This window comes from Anser cygnoides, chromosome 4, assembly GCF_040182565.1.
Source record: "Anser cygnoides isolate HZ-2024a breed goose chromosome 4, Taihu_goose_T2T_genome, whole genome shotgun sequence".
Lineage (NCBI taxonomy): Eukaryota > Metazoa > Chordata > Aves > Anseriformes > Anatidae > Anser > Anser cygnoides.
This window is the reverse complement of record NC_089876.1, coordinates 35,407,501-35,421,583: the sequence shown is the minus strand read 5'-3', so window position 1 is coordinate 35,421,583 and position 14,083 is coordinate 35,407,501. Positions and strand designations below refer to the sequence as shown.

General features: G+C 43.6%; 2 long non-coding RNA genes across 2 annotated transcripts; one reads left to right on the top strand and one right to left on the bottom strand.

The window, feature by feature from the left end:
* The first annotated feature begins 379 nt into the window (after window positions 1–379).
* Window positions 380–11,152, top strand: LOC106042426 (uncharacterized). Its single transcript, XR_010831084.1, has 4 exons — window positions 380–1,584; window positions 8,336–8,625; window positions 10,126–10,222; window positions 10,552–11,152. It is a non-coding gene; the product is annotated as an uncharacterized lncRNA (long non-coding RNA).
* On the bottom strand, window positions 1,791–3,217 carry LOC106042421 (uncharacterized). Its single transcript, XR_001211099.3, has 3 exons — window positions 2,799–3,217; window positions 2,215–2,342; window positions 1,791–2,032 (listed from the first exon to the last, which is right to left on the bottom strand). It is a non-coding gene; the product is annotated as an uncharacterized lncRNA (long non-coding RNA).
* Window positions 11,153–14,083: the final 2,931 nt, after the last annotated feature.

Genomic DNA, 14,083 nt, shown 5'->3' with positions numbered 1-14,083 from the left:
GAGCCGGAGGGTTGTTGAAGAAACAAAGGAAGGATGGAGTGGGTAGATCATTACCAAATGGTCCAGCTACACGGGGCCTGCTTCCCTAATGAGCCTGACAGCATGCAGTGCCACCTCCCTCTTCATATGGAAAGCTAATCCCTTGCCCTCTCTGACAGCCGGTATTTACATTTGCAAATGAATCCGTCTTCCCACATCGCCTGAGCAGGGGCAGGGAGAGAGCAGAGGCGAGCAGCATCCAGGGCCCAACAGCATGGTCCTCCCCGGGCAGCAGTTGGGGTGTCCCACATCCCGAGAGGTGCGGGGAGAAGTGCCTGGGTGACAGGAACACCGACGGGGCTGTCTCTGATGGTACTGATCCCAAGCAGACAAGTTAGCCAAAGCCCCTCGCTGAACTCAGGCAAGTGCTGCTTAGGAACTGGAAACTCAGGTGGTGGGGAGGTGAAAGCAGTTATTTTTCTTCCTTTTTTTTTCACCCTACCGCCCACTTTTTACATGGCATTACTATTTATTCCAAGCCGTAACACCCAGACTTTAAATGCACTAAGGAACCACATGCCCTAAGACTTTATGTGTGTGTAGTACGACAGCAAAGTAAGTGGGAGGCTCCCCGTCAGGAGTGTTGTGCGAGTGGGAAGCTGCCAAACTGCTGTGTGATGTTTGTCGTGATGGCAGGAGCCTCCTCCTGAACTTCATGAGGGCCACCAGAAGCAAAGCAAAGCAGGGCAAGGCTTCTGCTGTCCCAGTCTCCCCTCCCAAGTCCCTTGGCCACCCATCCTCACAGCTCACGTGGGTGGGTTTGAGGCAGGCTAAGTAGCCAAAAAGTAATCTTTTCCAAAGAGAGACACAAGATTTGAGGCTGGTTTCAGTGTCTGAGTGCCCATGAGGGAGCGGGCACTTGTGGACAGGGAAGGGAGAGACCAGCTGTGGGAGATAAGGGTCAGTGTGAAGTGCCACCAGGCCTCACCCTCGGGTACTGCTTGGTCGAAAGCATTTTCATCAAGCAGTTGGTGCTTCTGGGAGGCCAGTGTGGAAAGTAATGAGAGTTTGTGTTACATTCTCATCTAATGACAACCGAGTCATTGATTGGACTAATTTGCTGGGAATGATCCTGGAAATGCATTTCTGATAGGAGTGTGAAGGCGAGAAGTCATCTCTCCAGCATGGGGTCTCGTGGTGATTGCTAAATATGCTGAAGCAGGGGAGAAAAAGGTGGGACCATATGCACCATATTCCTTCTTTTGTTTTATGTGAATAAGCAGTAATACCCCTGCAAATGCAGAGAAACCAAGAAGGGAAATCACAGCCCTTCCTGCACAACACAGCAGGGAGCCCTGCGCCTGCAGCTTGGCCATTGTGTGCCTCCCAAAGAGGGGCTTGTTCTGCTGAAATGCCAGGCGTTTCTGGAGCTAAGGTTATCCCCTGAGCAGAATATATAAATAAGAGATTACTTGCAAGCTCTGCAGCCAGGCTTGGGTTGTAGGAAATGTTTGTTTTCGTTTCTGTCACTAGGCAGCAGGGAACCCGTCGCCTTTGTTCTGGGGGTCATGCTGCTGGAGATGGCAAATATTGACATACATGGAGGTAGTTCTCATTTTCATGTGTTTCTTGTTACTTCTTACTGCTATGTGATTTTGCTTCTCTGTTCTCTTGTTTTCCAACACCTTTTTTTTTTCTTTTTTTTCTTGCCTTTTTTTTTTTTTTTTTTCCCTTCTTGGATGCTTCCCTGCACTGACTATATTGTCCTGGGCTGCAAACAACATGACAGGGCTGTAGGGGATATTACAGCCTCATAGCCCTTACGGTGACTTGCCCCAAATGAGCTGACAGCTTCAGTTTCAGCCCAGTGTGATAGGGACAGGGGGTTCACGTGCCGGAGGCGTTAATTAGCGGGCATGACAGGGATTCTCTTGTAGAAATTGCACTTCCCTTCTGGTTCTTTCACAGTTGTCATTTCAGCTCAGGGTTCAGAAATGTTGCCAGGTGCTGCACACTTCATCCTGTATCTGCTTATGCTGTACCTGGCTGGCGCCTAGACAGAGAAACAATTTTTCAGGGTTATAAAGCATGAAAATGATAGGAAGGACACACAGAGACAAGCAACTTGCCCAGTACGCCTTTTCTTCTCTCTCACTGCACTTCTTCAGACAATTTTCCTTCGTGCACTCTACATTCAGACAATGATTTCTACTTAGTACTGGTCACAGAAAATACCTGTTTTATTACTGATCAGTTCTGAAATGCAGGAACGCTGTCATGCAACTCAACTGACTGAGGTACAAAGATCTTTCCAGGAAGAGAAACAGCTATGTTAGGAAAATCTGGAAAGGTCTGCACAAAACCTGTAATATGAAACAATAAAATGTGAGAATAAACAACAAAAATTGTCCTGGTACTACAAGCTCAAATTTGTAAAATCCTAGTTTATTTTCAGTTAATCACAATGGATAAGCAGGAAATAATGTTTTAGCATTGAAGTAAATATTTGCAGTAGAACTCCTTATAAGCACATACAATGGGAATTTCTTTAACATTGGATGCTATCCAAAGAAAACGATTAATTTTTAAATTAAATATAGATTCACAAATAGAAGGGCTGATAGGGACCACAAAAAGTCACCTAGATCTTTGCAGCAATGTCTCAGTTTTTGAGGAACTTGTAAGTTTGATAAGGATTGCTAAGAGGCATCATATTAATGCATTACAGCAACTAAATGGCTCTGTAGTTCATATTGAAATATTACCAAGTATTACCACCCATGGATTAGAGTTTCCCATTTCATGCGTTCCTTGCTAACCGTTTCTGCTACATAACGTCGCTTTCCTGATGATAATACGTGTGGATGTATATTCCCTGCACTGATACTTCCTGGGTAGTTAATCCACTCTTCTGAAGACTCCCAATTCTTCGTGTCTATGTGCAGTATTTCTGAAGCATCTTGGTAACTATGATGCTTTTTCAAAAGAGTTGTCTTGGAAATAATCGCATAGCAACAGTCATTTAAAGTTTGCTGTGAACAAAAGATAGGGCATTTGGCTGACCTGCTCGTGATTTAGCTCCTCAGCCTTCCTACATGAATATCCAATTACTCCTTAAAGCTCCCATGGTGGCGAGGGAGGGAAAGGGAGGAGATGCTCATAATCATGTTGCAATTACGATTCTGCCACTGTCCTTTCCCTTTCATCTGAAATTATCCAGATTCGAAGTGAGTCATTAGTGAGCTGATCGTGATAGCAGGTATTTGTTAATAAATACACTCAAAGCAGTTTGGGTGAATAATTCTTTGGTGTTAAAGGATTCTTTGGATTGTCTCATAGGTGGCTGTGTGATTAGCCATTGACCTTGTGTGTTGTTTCTGTCCCACCTGGGTGAATGAAGTATCTGAGGAAGGAACAGAGAGCTCTGATTATAAATTATATTTTCTGATGCAAAATGTTGGACTGATAATAACTCATCGTTCAATCCGTGAAACATTCAGCATTCACAAACCCCTCATGATTAGAGTCCTCACAGAGAAATGGCAATATGCCTACCCTGAATCATTCACAATTTTAATTTGTGAACATAATCATAAATCAAGGCTCGCTCTGTAGGAGGGCCTTGCCCTTTTGCTAGTTGTATGGGTGTAGTTTTGTTCAGTGAGAAGTAAGACTCAGCACTGGGTTAGGGGGAGAACTTCCTTGACAGGGAAAGGGATGTTGCTCTTCACAGACTCAGTACAGAAGGTCAATATCCCCCATCTGCAAGCAGCACCCAGGGGCAGCTCTCTGATGTCAAAACCCATCTGGTTTGACAGCATCCACTTCTGCTGGTGCTTTGAAGGCTGGGGGTTTATAGACCCGATGAAATGCTGCCCCAGCTGCCTGTCTGATGGCACTCTAAATTTACCACGTCTAGCACAAGAGGTAAATCTCTGTGTGCCAGGGGAAAGCAAAGCTATTACGTATCCTCAAAAGTCTTCAGGATGCTACCCTGATTTATGTAACCCTCCTGCACTGCAAGATACTTCAGTAAATGGCGATACCACCCTCAGCAGCCAATGCTGAAGAATATTTATCCATTATGGGGGGCAAAGGACAACCTCCCTCTGTCAGTCCTGAGCAGAGGAGAGGACTCCCCACCCGCCCCAGCCCTGCCTTCTCCCCTGCCAACGTGGCTACAGGAGGCAGCCAGCCGGTGTCACCCTGTGCCTTTCCTAATGTCATACAATGAAGACTGTAGCTTGGATGAGGGAAATACTCATCACAGCACAACAAGGAACAAGGTCCCGTACCACCCCCACCACTTTGAAGGACTTAAAACCTGTTAAACTTTAATCTGATAGACACTTCTGGACCATATGTAACAGAGGGATGAACCAGCAGTTGCCATGGGATGGTTTGCCTTTCATGAAGGCATAAACAATGTTTTTGAGGCAATTTACCATAGTTTTCTTTATTTTATATATATTATTATATATATCTTTATTATATATATATATATGGGTGAAAAATAGAAAAGAAAAAGGTTGGTGTAAATAGAGGAATGAAGCTAAATATAATATACAATGCATTACCAAATCTGTGCTTAGCGCCCTATTTTTTCAGTGGCATTATAGCACTGAATTATTTATCAAACATTAACAGTATGTACATGTATATTTAATGTAGAAATAATCATCCATTTGCAGAGGGGTTTTAAATTAGCACATGGGAGAGGCTGCTTCCTTGGGTGTTTGCACAACTTTATAGAAGCTGCTCTCCCCCAGCCTGTGAACCCCATTCTATTTTTGAACATATTTCTCCGAGTTTTGATGCTCTTTGACAGAGGTCTAATAGAAATGCTACTGATTCCTCAGGCATATGTGGACTTTGATACCTTGAGGAACAGAAGAGAAAGAATATGAGCAGAGATGGGGACACCAGTACACCCAGCAGGGCCATGTCAGAGGTATGGGGAGGAGGCAGGGGGAACAGGCAAACCAGGAGCTCGGTGGGCACGTCACCAGTAAGCCTAAAACAGCCTGATCCCACTACCTAAAAGTCTTTTGCAGGGGGTGAGATACACTTCTCATTATATGACAAAGCACCATAGGCAACCAAGCCATTGCTTAGCCATCCTCCAAAGCAGTCTAGCTTTTCCAAGTTTTCCAGCACCAACATCTCCCCACCCAGCTGAATTCTTGCCACATCCCAAGGGTATACACTGCAGTGTAATTTCACTGACCTATGGGTGCAGACCCCAAGATGTTTTCAAATCCTTGAGCTGATGTTCAGATGTACTTCTTAAAATGAGGGTCCTGTTAAGATGCCAGGAGAACAATTTTGTATCTTTTTTTCCCTATCCCACAAACACATGCAGCCCCCTTGAAAATCCCACTGCCTTTCAGTTGAAGGTTGGCGTCAAACGTAAGCCACACCAGCTTAACTGTCTGGCAACAAAATTTGAAGCTTCAGCTCAGTTTTTGAGTGCATTGTTTGCAGTTTGAGAAAGATCAGGCCTTTGGTAATTTAATTTATTAGATTCCCAAAGCTGAAAAGTGACTGTTTTGCTAATCCTACAAACTACAGCTTAATTATCAGCCTCTGGCTTCCTTCTCTACCTGGCATAAAAGTTATGGTATTCTGCTTAGGTAGTGAGATGATCATCTCCCCACAAAGACTCTGTTTGAGTTATTCTGGGCAGCTCTCAAGAGAGGGGAAAAATAACAATAACAGAAGATTACCTACAGCTTGCAACACTCTAGCTGGGGAAAGAATTGCAGTGGTACAACTAAATATTTATAGCAAAACACTTACTAAAAAGCTCTGTACAGTAAATAATTACCATATTGCTTTAGTCAGGACTTCTCTGATGCAAGCCAGGCAGGGCCCATTCCTGTTGGTATTTCTCGATGGAAAGAAGCCATTACACGTATCTCAGTTGCGTGCTCCAGGGTTGTCGGGGAGGATAAAGCACCTGGGAGATGCCTGCAACTTCTTCTGCCACCACCACAAATGCTTGAATGCAGGACAGACTGGAAAGCTGTGGCAGCAGCTGTTTCCCAGGACATCCCATGGTCTGCATGAAGACACACACTCAAACCCAGCCAGGCACCATGTCCCACGTAGCACCATGCTGCTCTCTCCCAGCAGTGGCCAAGAGACCTTCCATCCAAGACCTTCTTGGGTCTGGATCTCCAAAAGAAATAGATGTTGGGCTGAGGTGATTTGCATTTGGCTTTTTGTTTTGTTTTCCTTGATGATCTGTGTGTGCTTGCTTTTTTGTTTTGTTTTGTTTTTGTCTGAGTGGACAAATCTGCTTTTAATTTTTCTGAGATCCAAAACGATCTACTTCTTTAACCCCACAAAACTTTCATCTGAGGATCAAAAGTTTCTTGGCATGTTAAGAATATTGTATTTTCCTTGCAGGATAATATATTTTGATCCTCTTGTGAACGAGCTGTCCTGCCAGTTTTAAACCAGGGAGGCCCCTTAGGAATCTAAAAGACTTGAAAGACTTGATCCTTCTCTGCATTAATGCACACATGTATTGTCACTGATTGTTTATTCTCTCTTTAATCTATTTAAATGTATAATATAGACTTCAAACATATTTTATTTCCATTTCAAATTGCACATGAGCCATTAAGCAGAGAGATTTGTTCCCTGCTAGTTTTTAAATGTTGGTACAACAACCAGGATTTGCTGTGGCCTTAGCCTTAGAATAAGTCTGTAAATCTATACAACTTAGAATATCGGTTTTATTTCTTACAAAATCCCAGGGCATATAAACAAGGCAATCTGAAATGGCTGACAGCTCAGAGGTGGTGGATTGAGTAAGCCCTCTTTGTGATAGATGAACATGGAAGCTATTAAAAGCTCTCCTTACAATGAAGAGTTTTCATTTTTGAGAGGTTTGGAAATAAAAAGTTATAGGATAAGGTTGCCTTTGAATGTGTTTGCTTGTGTTTACAATACACATCAGCATAGTGAAATATGTCTTAGTGTCCATGGGAGGCAGGACAAATAAAAGACCATATTTCAACCATCAGTTGCCCCAGGAGCATTTACATCGTTAATGAGGGTGATAGCTGGAATTTTTCTCTTGAGAGACATTGAAAGAAGCTGATTGATGTCACTGGACACCAGTGACAAGTAACTTCTGTAATTCAACCACTAAACTGTGTTTCACCCCCTAAAAGCTCGGGGTACTGTGGTAAATTTGGTGAGAATTCTCTGGTTTGTCCTGTGAAATAATGCCATTCATTTAAATGGCAAAGATAGGGAAAAATGAAGATACCAAACATATCATGAAGAGTTCAGTGTGCCTACAGCCACTGGGCATCCTCACAAGGCACTGCCAGAAGAAGTCCAGAGCTTGCTGGATGCACTGTGTGGGAAGGCAAGGCTCACCGTGCTGTCTCTAACAGGAGATGTGTCCCTCGAAAATATGTGCCTCCCAGAAGCTGATTGCTCCTGGAGGGCTGTGGCAAATGAGCAGAAATTAATACATCATTGATGTTGTCTGGACACCTTGGAGACCAGAGAGGAGAAAGCCAAAGACAAAACTCCTGTGTTTTTTTTTTTTTTGCCTTCATATGATAGAACTGGATTTTTTATTATTATTATTATTCTAATCCTTAACACATTGCCATCAGGGCAAGCGCTATACATCATCAGGAGATCTGGACAACATCTTTTATACAGATGGAGCAGCTAGACATTACTTGCACAGTCAAAATTGCAACGGATGGTTGTTTTTATTGGTAGCCATCAGGAGAATCTTTCCAAGCTGCCTAGAAAGATGGTTGTGTGGAAAATGTATTAGGGTGGAATGAGGCCATGCTATTTATAGAGTGAATCTGCTGAAATAGTTCTTTGTGTGATAATTCTTTGTCAAAATTATCTGAGTCAACACAGCACCTCTTTACCTCTTTTGGAAGATGGAGCATTAGAGCAATTTGGTATGTAGAAACAGAAAAATATCATTCACGATCACACATCAGCTTAGTGATGCAGTTTGGTCTTCAATCCAGATCTCACGGCTCTCATAGCCGGTTGCTATTAGGCTATAGGATAAAACCCAAAAAAGGAAATTATTCAGCACAAGAGAACATTTGCGAAACAGTCCATTCACTTTGGTACCAGCTTTAGTGTTAGCTTCAATTCAGTAAATTTCAAAGATCATCAGGAGTTATGGCCGCAGATCAGTTTTGGTAATAAAATCTCAATGTTCCACTTTCTTCATGTATCCCAGCTTCTTGCTGTGACTGCTTCAGTTCCTAAGGGAGTGTAACGAAGAAAAGCTGGGCACAGGTAGTGTTGATTCAATGAATTTGCAGCTTGCTTAAAGATCACCACTCTGCCCTAACAGGATTTTATGGGAAACAAAAGAAGAGAGGGGAAACGGCTTCTCTGACGGAACAGAAATCTTCTGGCTCTGCTAACAGCAAACTTGCTGCCACGTGATGATACAACCCAGCAACACATAAGTAAGCACTGAGATCAGATTGGTTCCACATTCAGTGGAAAAGAAAAAACAAAACAAAACAAAAAGACATAACCATCGAGCACCGTTAAATCACTGCAATGACCTCCAAATGAAAAGATTTCATGCGGGCATCACTGGACAAAAATCCTGTAACGAGTTTTGTCTTGGCAATGGTAAGCTTGTTCCAAATGCCTTTTAAATGGAAACACTGGGCAGGGACCATTCCAGGGACATCTGGAGTGAGGAGCGCCCAGGGGTGGGTTTAGACATCCCCTGTCTCGGCCAGGTCCTGCCCGGCTCCTGACAGCACCAGGGAGCCCCTGCGGCCATGAGACTTTCCTTCTGGGTGGGGAACCAGGCAGAATCCAAATTTCTGTCTTCCTCTTCCTCCCCTCAGATCAGGAAACAGGGAAGGACCAGGCTGAGGCCAGGGAGTGGGAGTGCATCTCCAAACCCTCCATCCTCAGCAGGACAAAAGGCCCTGAAGATGCCAAGCACTTATCCCATCTTGGCCAGAGCAGAGCTGTGACCGCTAGTAGCGGATGGACGTTTTTTCAGTTTTTATCTGTAGACTTGTCTGAAGGAAAACTGAGGGAAAAACCTCTGGGATCGCACTCCTCTGGGGCCTCATTGTGTTCTGCTGGTTCGAGGCAAGACTTATGAAATATCGAATTTAGAGTAATAAATAAAAGGCTAGTTATGGATAGGCTATATCGTTATATTTTGACTAGAAAACCATGCAATGCACTCTTCCCTGGAGTCAACTCAAGTGAGAGCCCATTGGATTTCCTTCTTGATTAAGCAATACTGTTGTAAAGTAGGAAATGACAAAGCTTAAGACTGCTGAACATGACATATTGTGTTGTATTGCTTGACTGAAGCAAGGACACATGGCTGAATATAATTTCTGTATTGGAATGACTTTTGTATTATTGTTATTATTTTAATTGCCAGCATGATGCTATTTCACTGCTGAACGCTGAAAGCCAAAGCCAAAGCTAATCTTCAGTTTTTTCTTGTTTTCTTTTCCTCACACCTAATCAGCTGTATCCAGGACTTATGAAGGGCAGGTCTCTTTTGCAGTCTGGTGGTATGACTACAGTTTGTGTCCACATACCAAGCTACCTCTAAACTTGCTCCCTGGGGTGCAGCAACAGAGCAACATAGCACAGATTTCGAAGCAGGCAGCTTGCCCGGCTATTTTGAAGCCAATTCCGAATCCTGCGTTACTGTGTGCAATCCAGTTTGGTTGTTTGAATCTGATTGGGAAACACCTCAGTCCACAGCAATTAGGCTCTCAGAGCACTGTGTGCATGTCTCCTGAGCTGGATGCCCAGTGTGCTGCAGGAACCCCGCACTAATGGAGCAGGGGTGAGCGGCTGGCCGCTGCTTCATAGGGGAGGGCACATCACTGCCGAGTAATGAGCAATTCTGTGCAGAGGTTACAACATCAGTCCACCTCTAATTCTGGTGAAATCTATGTTAAATCCATGAGAACAGTGTTAGTTTTTTCTTGGACAGACTGGTTTTGGGGATATAAGTCCTGTCTATAATATCCTGTCTGGAAGAAAAACAAGTAATATGAGCCTCAGCATGATCTCTCCTAGCGTAGTTCTTTTTTTTTTTTTAATTATTATTATTTCTGTTCATCCAACCAATTGTTTTGAATGTAGGTGAATTTGGCAAAAACTAAGGAATCCAGAGCAAAAAGGGAGAGGTGGCAGGCATCACCGCTGGTCTCTGAGCAGGGAGCATCAAGTCTTTCTGCAGGTAAATGACTGAAGTAAACACTTCCAGCTCTGTTAGTCAACATCCTTGTTTATTTTTATTTTTTCCATAAGGAGAAAATTGCTCCTGACTTTCACTGTGTGAGAACCAGTGAGCGAAGTCCACTGCTGGCATGTGCAGTGGGAACATCAATGAGGGTCGGGGGGTTTTGTGTGCTTGAGGGGTTGGAAGGCTCCTTGTATGGCTTTCCTTGTGTTCCCAGAGGCTCCAAAGCACAAACCAGGGCTACTGGGACTCAATTACTCTCCCTCTGAAATAGAAAGGCTCAGACATGATGTTTTCTTGTCATTTTCATTAATTATGATTTACAGTTAAGAGGACCAATTCAAGCGAGCTGTCAGCGCGGGAGGAACGGTGACAGAGCTGTTCAGTCCTTTCTCCGGGGATATGATGGCATTAATAATATCATCATTTTCATTTTTTTTAATCTTTTATACAATCCATAAGAAAAAGCCTTTGAAACACCTCCTCCTATAGCCTGTCTCTGCCAGTAGCTGGTAGCAGTTGCTGAGGGAAGGGACTAATTATGTACTCTCAGATAGGCAACTGCTCTAACTAACAGGCAATTATTTGCTGGATTCTTGTATTTAAAAGTAGAGAATTTAAATAGTAAATGCAACACATAATTACTGAGACAAATTGTGAAATGTTCAGGCAAAATGACACATGGCATCTCAGTGGGATAAGTCTGTCAGGGTTTGGGAATGGATTTATTTATTTGGAGTAGCTTTCATTTTCCCTGCTTCTTTTTTCCATCTGGCCATCCCAGACTTTCATCAGCTTGACCGGTGGCCATTCACCTGTGACAGGATGGTTGGCCTGCACTTATCAAATGTTTTTCCCAGCATTTATTTGTGCAGCAGGGGTGTCTCAGCCATCCAGCCAGATAAGCAATCGCATTGCTTCTGTTGATACTGTTCAACAGTACTGTTGTACTGTTGTTGATGCTTCAAAGTATTTTTTTCTTCAACAAGATGGTGTTTCCCACACTTCCCATCCAACAAACAGGCAGCGCACTGGCTGCTGACTCCTCAGTGCCAAGAGCCCAACCACTGCTGTTTCCCTTTTATCATCCTCTGCCCTACAGGTTGCTGGGGAGGGGACAGAGGAGGCTCTTTCCCCCTGCACCAGTAAATGAGATAGCAGCCAGCAAGGTCAGCATCAGCGCCTCGATTACAATCAGCTGGGTTATCTGCTCACCACCATCAGGAACTGTCTTTATTAACAAAGGGCCTTCAGTGCAGCAGCAGATAGCTACTGGGGCAGGTTAGTAGAGAAAGAAGCTGCTTTTACAACCTGCTATTTCAAGATAAAAAATTACCTGGAGCATTCCTGATATTTGGGGTAAAATCCTATTCTGTTTCTCATCTGCACCCCTCCTTGTTTTTTTTTTTTATGCTTTCTCTCTATTTTATTTATTTTTCCCAATCATAGTGTATTATATCTATAAAAGATATGTATTTTTATATTCTGTCCAGATTAAAAATACTAGGGATTTTCAGAGAAAATGCATTATCAAACCTCTGCTTAGTTTTGTAGGGTCAGTTTTGTTATTATGAATTCAGAAATATCAGAACAGATCCTCTGTTATGATAAAACAGTGTAGCTATGGCAGTTAATATAAAGTGAAAACATGCTCTCTGTAGCTAAATGTTTATTTAAACAACATTATTTTTTGTTTATATATATATATATAAATAGGTCTAGTCATCTGAATTACTGTTGAAGAAAAACCTTGTTTTATTCCAAATAAAAGCTAAATTTTAGGCAAATTTAGTCAGCTCTTTGTTGTTGGTAGCTGCCTCATGTCACCTAAACTGATCTGTTTTCACTAAGCTGGAACTTCTTCAGTTCTGTTCTTTTCAAGAATGAGTGGCTAATGGGCAGGAAAAGGATCTTAATCTATGGATCTCTTCTTCATAAATAAACTTGCTGATTATTCATTACTTGTTTTACCTGTTTGACATTACATCGCTCATAGCATTGACTAATAAGGCATCACAGAAGTACAACTACATTATAGTAACGTTCCAGTAATGTACTATTGCTTATGTATCCTGAAATATTGCATATTTGCAAAGTATACAGCACAGCAGAGGCACTAATCTTCCTGCAAGTCCATGAATGAATGAATGTGTTCCAGCACCATGTATTGTCCTCATAAATCAGCTCATTATCTCTTAGGCATCAGTACATATAATTGAAATTGATGTCATGTTTATAACCCCTGCTCACAGAGCATGTGTATGGAAATGGGCTCAAATCTATTGAATAGATGTTTTGACCTTAGGCGACCTTCATTTAATTGTCTTTCATACAACATGGAAGAAAATAGCAGTGTCACAGAAGAAATTAATATAATTTTAGTGAGTTTTCTCTAGCAGTCTCATAAGGTCAATTATGAAGTTCAGTAATCATGATGGATGTTCTTTTGATGCAGATTAATTGAGAGTTCAATATTGAGATTTTTTACCTATTTTCAGAGCTTCACATGAGTTGCTGAGCAATATTCCAAAAAGATGTACTTCACTGGAGTGTAGCTTACTGGGATATGAGAAATGGAAATTTATGTCAGGAGTTTAGCAAAGGAGTGAGCATTGGTGTTAGACCACCTACCAGATAAAATTACACACGCAGTGCCGCATCACAGAAATGCAGTGTGTGAAGAATAGAAATGCCGCGGCTCGCCCTCACTGCTGGGGGAGGCTCTCCTGTTTTGTCTCCACTCAGGAGTCAAAAGAAGGCCCTGAGATGAAAGCCCAAACCCCTCATCGCTCCCAGCCGCAGTGAGGGGTGGCCATGTTGGAGGAAGCGGACAGATAACGCCTCGGTGTGGGCCACACGGCCTGTTGATGTGATCATGCAGGCTGCACAGCCTGCTCTCCATCGGCGCCCCGGGGCAAGAGCAGCCCGTCCAACCTGGGGGACACAGAGCAGCAGGGACAGGCACCCATCACGGGTGCCACAGCCCACCCCGTGCACGCCAGCCCCTGTGTTCGGCCCTCTGGAGCCTCCAGCAAAGAAAGGATTGCAGAGGCAAACAGGGTCATGCGCTTGATGGGAAGGAAAGAGGGAGAGGGTGGAGCCAAGCTTTGAACTCGCTTGTGTGACCTCCTGGGAAGCGATTGTAATGTACACAGTTTTGTAGTTAACACTCACGTTGTTTAATTTTCTCAGTAGGGAGAAGTGCCACGAGTCTTTCCAAGGTAAATAAACCATTGCTACTTTGCACTCTGCGTGAATGCCAGATCCGAAGCCCACCGCTTCTTCCCCCACAGCCTTTCTTTTCAACACCTGGCCTTCCCATTCTGCTCAGACAACAACAATCCCTCACAGCCTGCTCCTCGCCTCCCTCAGGCATTTCCCATCGCAGCTCCTGTAACTTCCCTTGCTCAGCTCTGCAAAGTTGCCCACTTCCCACTCAGGTCCCTTCCAAAAATGCCCACCAGGGCTCTGCCCTCCACCTCCCCACCCCTTGATCCCTGCTTTGGGTGATGTTTAGCTCTTCCAGTGCCTCAGATGTGAACACCATCCTCTGCTATACTGGGGGAAACTTCCCAGCCCCGTGCCCACGAGCAGGTCTGCAAATATCATCCCCTCTGCCCACCATCTCCTCCCAGCCACCAGCCCTGGGACTCTCACACTTCCCACCAGCCCCCTAGTCTCAGTTTCTGCTACCCTCCAGTGCCTTTCCAGTCACTTTGTGTTTCCAGTAGCACGCTGTCCCTGATAACTTCCAGGTCAGGGATGAGTTAAAAGAATGAGCTCTTTGATATTCAGAAAAATATTTCAATCCTGGGCTCTCTGTGGTGTATCCAGACTGAACCCCTGCCTGCGCTAGAC